At 43.0% G+C, this 10,608-nt stretch overlaps 1 long non-coding RNA gene and 1 other non-coding gene across 2 annotated transcripts; both read right to left on the bottom strand.

The window, feature by feature from the left end:
* Positions 1–1,301: 1,301 nt before the first annotated feature.
* On the bottom strand, positions 1,302–1,373 carry TRNAC-ACA (transfer RNA cysteine (anticodon ACA)). Its single transcript has one exon. It is a non-coding gene; the product is annotated as a tRNA-Cys (tRNA).
* Positions 1,374–5,320: 3,947 nt separating this feature from the next.
* On the bottom strand, positions 5,321–7,700 carry LOC129653527 (uncharacterized). Its single transcript, XR_008715150.1, has 3 exons — positions 7,569–7,700; positions 6,026–6,190; positions 5,321–5,507 (listed from the first exon to the last, which is right to left on the bottom strand). It is a non-coding gene; the product is annotated as an uncharacterized LOC129653527 (long non-coding RNA).
* Positions 7,701–10,608: the final 2,908 nt, after the last annotated feature.

Raw genomic sequence — 10,608 nt, 5'->3', positions numbered from 1 at the left:
CCTGACAAGATTCACCACTCCTCCAACAACACTTCCCATGTAATTTAACATGTCAAATGAACTCAGGTAGTTTAATATCTCTCTTTGGGATGTCTCAGGGGCCCTCTGAAGCACCCCAAAGTTAGCTAGACGTCAAATGATTTAGGAAATGTCTTCAATAAATATCAAAGGGGTTTATAGCACTCTATCGGATAGGATCATGTAAGTTGCTATGAAACAGTAGTTACTCACTTAGCCAAAGGTAACAAAAGATTTCAAAGGTAAACATAGATCACTTCAGAGATAAAGAAACTTAAGATCCATTATCAAAGGCAGTTCAACATCTCAAGAAAACTTGTATTTATGCACAAAACTCTTCCCTTGGGGTCCACTTCCCATAAAACCTCTCATCACATTCTGTACCCATTACTTTGTTCTCCCATCCTGAAACAGCCACCTGTAAGTCAGACCCACTTCCTTCTCCCTCCATAAAATGTAATTTCATGTATCATATCTTTTTTACTGAAAACACACATCCTACTTTCCTTAAGCAACCAAGAACTGGCCTTTATATTAGCATTCTATAGATTGGTGAACATAATTACCAGTGATAATTTCTAAAGAAAATTCTAGAGAACATCTCAGGATGGCATCAAACATTATTCACTAATAGTCCAAAACCTCTAGTTTCTCTCTAAGAGGAAGTTAGTGTTCAGTAATGAATGTTTCAGAATCTTATTTGGAAGTGACCCAGCTATTCAATAAGCTTCTGTCACTTAGTTTAGCACACCCCTAGAAATTCAAGTTACCCCAATCTGGAGAGACTACTTTAGAGAGGCATTCCTAAAATATAATTATTCTTCATAGTTTATCTAAAAGTTCATATCTCACTTACATTTTTTATGAGTTTATTTTTCTAGAGGTACTTTCCTTGTTGACAAACTTGTAACAGATATAACAATATAACAATCTTTAACTTATAATAAACCTAGGCACAATGAAAATATTATGCTTAATGTTAATGACTCTTAGACATGTCTATATGAGATTAGCAAACAAACATTAATACTAGATATTTAATATTGAATATTTCCCAGTTCATGTGAATCTGATATTCATTTAGATTAATTGCACTTGTATTTAGAATTGTCTGATTTGTAAGTACTTATTTTTCTTTGAAGTGAAGTGAAGTGAAGTGAAGTCGCTCAGTCGTGGCCAGCTCTTTTCAACCCCATGGACTGTAGTCTAACAGGTTCCTCTGTCCATGGGATTTTCCAGGCAAGAATACTGGAGTGGGTTGCCATTTCCTTCTCCAGGAGATCTTCCCGACCCAGGGATTGAACCTGGGTCTCCTGCATTGTAGGCAGACACTTTACCATCTGAGCCACCAGGGAAATGTGACCCTCAAATATATGGCCAGCTGACTTTCAACCAGTATCCTGAAAGGATAGTCTTTTCAACAAGTGGTGGTGGAACAACTAGAGAGCTGGTAAGTGGAACAAACCAACCAACTCCCCCCAACCCTTACTTTAAGAACTTTTATTCTTCAACTTTTCTTTAGGCCAATTAAATTAGAACTCATTTACCATTTTGGCAATATTATTAAAACAAACAAACAAAAGACACACATTAAGACATACACAAATCGAGACAGACAGGCAGAAATCTCATAGTTTTCCACTTGACATTTAAAATGTCTCTTTGATGACCACCCCCCCCCCCCCCGCCCCGCCACCCATTTTCTTGAAGTTCTAATTTGCCCAACGGAGAAGGCAATGGTACCCCACTCCAGTACTTTTGCCTGGAAAATCCCATGGATGGAGGAGCCTGGTAGGCTGCAGTCCGTGGGGTCGCTGAGTTGGACACGACTGAGCGACTTCACTTTCACTTTTCACTTTCATGCATTGGAGAAGGAAATGGCAACCCACTTCAGTGTTCTTGCTTGGAGAATCTCAGGGACTGCGGAGCCTGGTGGGCTGCCATCTATGGGGTCACACAGAGTCGGACACGACTGAAGTGACTTAGTAGTAGTAGTAATTTGCCCAAGGCTGAGGTCTCAGGCAAAGTGGGCTGTGTATTTCATGTATTTCAGGGACATGAAAAGGGTTAACTTCAAGCTTTTCCCTAGGCAGTCTTTTTAACAAACTTGTTGTATTTAATTGCATATGCAAAAAGAACTTGTTTTGCAGTTTTCAAGAAAAAATTTTTTCAGTTTAACCAGTTTTCTCCAAAGTCTAAAGAATATCATGGCCATCCTGTGTCAGAAAGTCACCTTTCCTTTCTGTAGTCATAGTTTTATACCTAAATTATAGGCCGAATAGTGTTCAAATTGACTCTGATATCAGGGGCAGATCAGCTGATAAAAATCATGGATTGTCCCTCTGGTGGGAAGGGGGGTCTTTGTCCCATCAGAAGGATCTGAAGGGTTAAGGGAATTTGCAGGAGTGGGGGAAGCTTGGTCCTTCCCCATCCTGAGAAACAGGAGTAGTTAGAAGGGAATTCTTTAGGATGTTCAGGGGTGGGGGAAGCTTGGTTCTCTCCCCACCTGAGAGATAAGCATAGATAGAAGGGGATCTTCAGAATGTTAGGAAAGCTTTTGATCCTTCAGGCTTTTGAATATAGGAGAAAGACCTGGACCAAAGGAAACCTCAGAATCCTCTCCAAGAGATCATGTGGGCATGAAAGGTCGAGTAGGGGTCATCTAGGAAACCTGATGGAGAGAGACAGAGGGGGACAGGAGACAGGGAGGCAACAAGCAGACATGCGGCATGAGTCCCTGAAATCCGGATTCCGACTGAGGGCCCCGAAGGACTGAACGTAAGGAGATTCTGAATTCTCTCACTGCTTTTGGCAAAAGCTAGTGAGCCTTTCAGAGGCCATTTTTTGGGTCCCCCATGGCGCAGGAGTGCAGCTGGGAGGAGTTGCCACACTTCCAAGGTCAGGGGCGGCAGCTGAGAGGCGCTACCTCACGTCCAAGGTAAGGAGCAGTGGCTGTGCTTTGCTGGAGCTGCCGTGAAGAGACACCCCATGTTCAAGGTAAGAGAAACCCAAGTAAGACGGCAGGCACTGAGATAGGGCATCAGAGGGCAGACAGACAGAAACCACAATCACAGACAGCTAGCCAATCTGATCACATGGACCACAGTTTGTCTAACTCAATGAAACTAAGCCACGCCCTGTGGGGCCACCCAAAACGGACAGGTCATGGTGGAGAGGTCTGACAGAATGTGGTCCACTGGAGAAGGGAATGGCAAACCACTTCAGTATTCTTGCCTTGAGAACCCCATGAACAATATGAAAAGGCAAAAAGATAGGACACTGAAAGATGAACTCCCCAGGTTGGTGGGTGCCCAATATGCTACTGGAGATCAGTGGAGAAATAACTACAGAAAGAATGAAGGGATGGAGCCAAAGCAAAAACCACACCCAGTTGTGGATGGGAATGGTCTTAGAAGCAAGGTTCGATGCTGTAAAGAGCAATATTGCAGAGGAACCTGGAATGTTAGGTCCATGAATCAAGGTACATTGGAAGTGATCAAACAGGAGATGGCAAGAGCGAACATCGAGTTGAACTATAAAGAAAGCTGAGCACCGAAGAACTGATGCTTTTGAACTGTGGTGTTGGAGAAGACTCTTGAGAGTCCCTTGGACTTCAAGGAGATCCAACCAGTCCATTCTAAAGGAGATCAGTCCTGGGTGTTCATTGGAAGGACTGATGTTGAAGCTGAAATTCCAATACTTTGGCCACCTGATGCGAAGAGCTGACTCATTTGAAAAGCCCCTGATGCTGGGGAGGGATTGAGGGCAGGAGGAGAAGGGGACGACAGAGGATGAGATGGTTGGATGGCATCACCAACTCAATGGACATGAGATTGAACAAGCTCCAGGAGTTGGTGATGGACAGGGAGGACTGGCGTGCTGCGGTCCATGGGGTCACAAAGAGCCGGACACGACTGAGCGACTGAACTGAACTGAGTTTGTATTTGGGCCAGGCCTTTCGCAGGGCTAAAATTTCCAGTTTCTGAGAATGTAGCCAAGGGGTGAGTCTGAGAGAGGCTCCTGGGATGTACCAGAGCTCACTCTTAGCCTATCTGCCATAGAATGGGGTACTGAGAGTCACCGGCTGACAGAAAGGCGTCCCTTTTGCCCCAGTGATCGCCCCGTGTGACTAATGCACGAAAATGGCCGACCGACCCAACAGTCGCGCCCGACATTGAGAGGTGACCCCTAAGAACCGTGCAGCTAGGGCACCGTGTGACCTGGGCAGAGACAGATTCCATACTTTTCACAAGTGCACGGGGAACATTCTCCAAAACTGACCATATGTTAGTCCAGAAAATAAGTCTACTCTAAATAGACTAAAATCATACAAAGGAACTTTTTCCTGTCACAAAGCAATGAAACGAAAAATCAATAGTAGAAGGAAACGTGGGAAAATCCACAAGTATGTGAAGATTAAACACACTCTTAAATAACCAGCAGGCTAAAAATTATTTAAAAAAAGGAACTTATAAAACACCTGGAGACAAATCAAAATATAAACAGAACATACCAACATGTATGGGATTCTGCAAAAACATCACCAACAATGAAATGTAAAGCTGTTAATGCATACATTAAAAAGAAAGGTCAAATAAGCAACCTATCTTTACACCTAGGCAGAAGAAGAGCAGACCAAACTCAAAGCTAGAAGGAGGAGTGAAAATAGTAAAGATTAACTCTCAGATAAATATACAGAAGAGGAAAACCAAAGAAATCAATTTTAAACAAAAGTTACTTCAAACAGGTCAACAAAAGTAACAAATCTTTAGATATACTGACTAAGAAAAAAGACAACTAAAATCAGCAACAAAGAGGAAACATTAACTGCTGATAAGACAAAATAGCACAGTAAGGGAGAGCTCTGAGCAGCTGAGCGCTGTGAAATGGGATAACCTGGTGAAATTCTGTTATTTAAGCCTCAGTCTGTGATATTTTATTCTGGCAACCCTAGCAAACTAGCATAGCTTTATCCTCCTTCTTGCAAATAAAAGTTATGAAAATAGTGCCAAAACCCACAAAGTATATAAAGTATCCGAAAGGAGGAAAAAAGAAAAGGACAAATTACCTAGGGTGTTGAGAAAAATCTTTTTCTTTGTTTCTTATCAAAGTTAAAATAAAAACATCAAAACCACCAGAAAAGACACATGAATAGACTTTTTAGAGAAGCCATACCATAACTGTGGTAAAACAAGCAGAAAGTCATTCAGTTGGTAAAAACAGTAAAATAATATAGTAAAATAAAAACAGTAGAATGCATTTTATTCTTTGCAGGTTTTAAAAAATTCAATTTATTGAAAATTCCAAAGAGGTTATAATACAGGTACATGATTCAAGATACTGAAAATATGCTTTGCCTTAATCTGTGCCTCCTGTCGTTTAGCCTGTGTGTCCAGGGCCATCTGCCTCCACAGGTAGTATTTTGTTTCTTACGGATCCTTCTAGAGTTCCTTATACGCAAACATGAAAATATATTTCTCCTTCATGCCCTAATTCAAAACATAAATAGTGGTATATTAAGCATGGTGTTTTGTTACATGTTACTTTTATTTATATGACAATGCCTTGGAAATTGTCCTCTATCAGGACATAATTTCCTGCGCAGCAGTGCACTGAGTGGATGATGGAGTAGTATAATACTTCTTGCCCATCCACTTTGGGATGAACACTGATATGCAGCAATCTGTTTATATTACGAGCAATGCTGCAATGGAGAACTGTGACCTGTGCTCTTCTGCTGCTAGCAAGTGGAGGATATATTGCCAAAGGATTTGTAACCTGGAGTATTTGTAACTGAGAGAGCATTTGATAAGATGCTACCAGTAAGATCCTTCTGAGCCAGCAATGAGCCTTTCTCTTTAAACTGAAACTTCATCACACCACTCCCCCACCTGTGTTTAAAACTGCTTTCCAATGCTTTCTAACCTTCAGAAACCCTCTATAATCTTCCCTTTCATCAACACTGCCTTTGATTCTTGGTGAAGTTACAACATCACTGGGTACGTACCTGTTGTCTCCACTCTTCTCTGGGTCCATCACTGCTCAACTCACTCCATTAGAGCTGGAGCCAACGTGGCCAGATAACTCCTTGAGTGTAGAGAAATGGGTCATGGATGATCTGAACCAGGGAGCCTGGTGCCCAGGAGAGAGGGAGGGTCCGTAAGGGGTGTAACTGGGGAGAAGGAAAGGTATGTTAGGTTTGATCCACGGTAATTTTTCAGGTGAAGATTCTATAGAGCCCAGACATGGGAGCAGGAGTCTTGGTTGGAGAATTTGTACTTGGGAATTTGTACCCAAATATCACAGCTAAAATGGGAGGCAGGGATTTTAAAGGGAACCGCATGTGAGTGAGTCTGCTGTGAACCTGCTGTGAGTGCCAGGGAGAGACACACACAGGGACAGGATGCAGCAGAGAGGCAGGAAGGCAACAGCAGGCATTCCAAAAGGAAGGAGAGAGCATCATGGCAATAAGGACATGTCACAGAAGCATGTGCCACAGATGGGTGGTGGTAAATGGAAAAGGGATCAGAAGTCATTAATAAGTCCTGGCAAGTTGCTTCATGAGAGGCTAAGGGCAGAATCAGACCATAGGATACAAGGAAAGACAGATAAAATCGGCAGGTAAAGCCCATTCATGTTCAATTCGAGATTTTGTTAAAATGCTCTTTTAAGGAACATAGACATACAATCTCAGATGGGAGAACGTTGAAGTTTAGGTGATGGCTGACAGAATGATTCCCTGCCTAGAAGACATCCCGTCAGCAACAGTTCTGTGCACAGTCGGGCAGAGAGCCAATGACACCGGCGGACGGATGTGATAGGAGACACGTGTGGAAAAGGCTGGTGACCGGAGGTCTTCAGGGAAGAGGGAATTCTTGCAGACTACATGTGCCAGTGTGCAGATAACATCAAGGGGGAGCTATTTGGGTCTTAGAAATTACTTAACCTGAAAAAAATTACTTAAACTGAAATTTAAATTGGCACCATGTAAAGTGCAATGGCTTCCCTGGTGGTTCGGGTTGTAAAGAATCTGCCTGCAATGCCGGAGGCACGGGTTTGATCCCTGGGTCAGGAAGATCCCCTAGAGAAGAAAATGGCAACCCACTCCAGTATTCTTGCCTGGAGAATTCCATGCACAGAGGAGCCTGGTGGGCTACAGTCCATAGGAAAGCGTGGTAGGAATAAACCCAGCAACGTGAAAAAGTGTGCTGTGTGCTGGGTTTTTCACCAGGACAAAGCCTGCCAGCTTTGGATCAACCCCTTGTGTCTCTGAACTTTTCTTGTCTTTTAGTGTCTTTCTCTTTTATAATTTAAAAGTCACATTCCTTAAACTTTCCAAGCAGTTTTCCTGGTGGGCTTTCTCCCATGGAAGCAGGATTTCTAGGCCTGGGTTCTATGTTTCTTTTCTACATAAACTTTATAAAAAGCCCAACATTTTTTTGAGGCAACAGTTCTGCAAACTGTAGAAATAAATTTATTTTGCTCCATACTGGCCAAGACTACAAAAATTGCTCCTCAGTCTCCTGAGTTTAAAGTAGGCTCTGTGGTACCTTCAAGGTTCCTGCTGATCTCAGATCCTGTGATCTTGCTGGTGCCTTGACTACTGCATGCACTCTGTCTGACGCCAGGGCCCTGTGTCATCCATCTGTGTGGGCACGTGGCATCAATGTGCTGTATTTATGTGAGAAGTATTCAGAGCAGGCTCAAATCCCGGGATCAGGGGCTGGCAGCACTGAGCCAGCACTGACTCCGCCCCCCGCGGTCCACACCCCTCCCCCCCGCCCCTCCTCCCCCCGCCCCTCCTTCCCCCGCCCCCCTTCCCTTCACCCCGTGTGCGCTCACTCAGGTCAACTCAGCCTCCATGTGTTTCCACCCTCCAAGTTGGTGCCCATCTCAGGGCCCTTGTCCCTGCTCTTCCCTCTCCTAGAATGCCGTTGTCCTAGAGCTTAAAGTGGCTGCTGTTTTCTGCTTATCTGGATGGTAGCTCAGATATTAACCTCTCGGATGGGCATTCTTGGACCAGCCTGTCTAATGCTGGTGCTTCCCCTTTACCATCCCACGTGATCCTGATGTTTTCCATCGGTGTTGTTGTTTAGTCACTAAGTCATGTCTGACTCCTGCGACCCCAGGGACTGCAGCCTGCCAGGCTCCTCTGTCCATGGGGTTTCCCAGGCAGGAATCCTGGAGTGGGTTGCCATTTTCTTCTCCAGGGGATTTTCCTGACCCAGAGATTGAACCCATGTCTCCTGCTTGGCAGGTGGAATCTTTACCACTGAGTCATCTGGAAAGCTCAGTTTTTTCTTTATAATGCTAATCAAAACGTTTTCCCCAATTAAAATTTTTATTTATAAGAGTCTGTGTACTCTAGAAAGTCACATGAGGTCAGGGTCCCTATCTGTTCATTTATTAACGTGCCTCCAGTGATTACAAATCTCAGTTGATAAGTATTTATTGAGTAATGAATACAAGAGCCTTAAGGTCCCTTTAATTCAAAATCATGGATTAGAAATGAGAAGTGAGCTACCAAGTGTCCCACAAGTCCTCAAGCCAATCCAGAGATAGTGAACTGCACATTTAGAGCAGAATGAACTGCTAGTGACTGAAAAACAAGATGGACACTGGGATTCAGGTGAAAAAAATTCTCCACAATATAAACCATGGGAAAATTTAGTGTGACTTATTAGACCAACAGATTTTATGAAAACAGGAGCAAAAATTGCCTCAGTGACTTGATATACCTAAAGGATTCAAACTCAGAGACTCCTAAGACCTTACCCAGGATTTATTGGCATAAAGTTCTTCTGGGGGTCGGGGTAGGGGTGGGGAAAGCCATCTAAGTGTGTCTCCTGATATTTCATTTTAACATGTCCATGAGCAAAACAACAAATATGAAACAAAAGACACCTTAAAGCCAGTGTGGTTAGGCGATTTAAAATTATTGATTCAAAAGTATAATTTTCTCTTAAAATGAAATGTGATTTCTGCTTCTAAACACAAGAAGGAGTGTCTGGACTTCCTCACCTACTACTGGTAATTAGAAAGCTGAACAAAATACACGAAATGAACCTTGAGTCAGAATGCTTGGCCAGAGGCAACCTGGAAACCAACCCCATCACCATAAAACCTGAGACTGCAGGTCATGTGGCAGAGAAGTCCCCTGGGCTTCCTCACCCTGCTGTCAAGTCTCTTGCTTTGTCAGCACATGTGAGCCCAGTCTAGGGCCCTGGGAAGGGTTCCCCTTCCTGCACCGATAAGAGGAATAGCGTCTAGACTTCCTCACCTACTATTGGGAATTAGAAAGCTGAACAAAATAGGAAATGGTTCTCAGACCCTGAACAGCAGGCAGTGTTAGGGTTCCAGGGCGAGGTTCCTCGAGTGAAGGTGAGCACACACATCAACCTGATGACTCCGCAGCTCTCTGCCTTCATGCGGTTTTAACGCTGCAGCTGCAGGCAGAGGAGCCATAAACATTCTGGCAAAAATCTGAATTGAGAACACTGGTGATCTGGGAGGCCACGGAGGCTATAATCTGTGTGGCAGGGCATCAAAGAGGAGGGAGATACTGAGAGAAAATGTTCCACAACTGCTTAATGATCCCTTTAAGTCTTTATCGAATATCAACATGAGGACACACAGGTGAGATTCCATAATGAACAAAAACGCAAAAACATAAAACATTGGTCTCACAAGCAAAAAATTCCTTCTACATTAAATTTTTTTCAAAATATGGCAATTAAATGAAGGCTAGTGTGCAGTACTAGAGAGAAGGAAATGGCAACCCACTCCAGTGTTCTTGCCTGGAGAATCCCAGGGACGGGGGAGCCTGCTGGGCTGCCATCTCTGGGGTTGCACAGAGTCGGACACGACTGAAGCTACTTAGCGGCAGTAGCAGTGTGCAGTACACACATACATAAATGGATAAGTTTGTAGAAAGCAATTTTTTAAAGATGTCAATAAACCTCTTGTCATTTCATTTTTAGAATTCTACTAAAAAAGTGAAAAAAGTAATGTGGCAATATGTCTTTGCATACAAAAGGCATTCGAATAGCTTTAGTACTCTTAAATTTTTTTTAATTGGTGGAAATTGTTTTACCGTTTTGTGTTGGTTTCTGCCATACAACAATACAAATTAGCCAATAATTATATATATATATATATATATATATATATATATATAATCTTTATATCACTCGCTTCTTGAGCTTCTTTCCCCTCCTTCAATAGCTTTAGTTTTAAGATGGAAAAGTTATAAGGAGCCCTACATTTAATGTCTAAATACTAAAGAAATCATTAACAATGTCACACATGTTCCTAACTCAATATTATCCTTCCATTATGATGTTTATGAAGATTTAAAAATACAGATCAGTAAGTGCATTGAGCAGCTACTATTTGCATTGCAAGGGGTCAGCCAGCACCACTTGCGTCAGGCTGAGACTAGGACACTTAAGCAGAGAAGGCGATGGCGACCCACTCCAGTACTCTTGCCTGGAAAATCCCATGCATGGAGCAGCCTGGTGGGCTGCAGTCCATGGGGTAGCTAAGAGTTGGACACAACTGAGTGACTTCATTTTCACTCTTCACTTTCAT

Source organism: Bubalus kerabau, chromosome 5, assembly GCF_029407905.1.
Source record: "Bubalus kerabau isolate K-KA32 ecotype Philippines breed swamp buffalo chromosome 5, PCC_UOA_SB_1v2, whole genome shotgun sequence".
NCBI classification, from domain to species: Eukaryota; Metazoa; Chordata; class Mammalia; order Artiodactyla; family Bovidae; genus Bubalus; species Bubalus kerabau.
The sequence above is the reverse complement of the archived record's forward strand: the minus strand, read 5'-3'. Positions and strand labels throughout refer to the sequence as shown.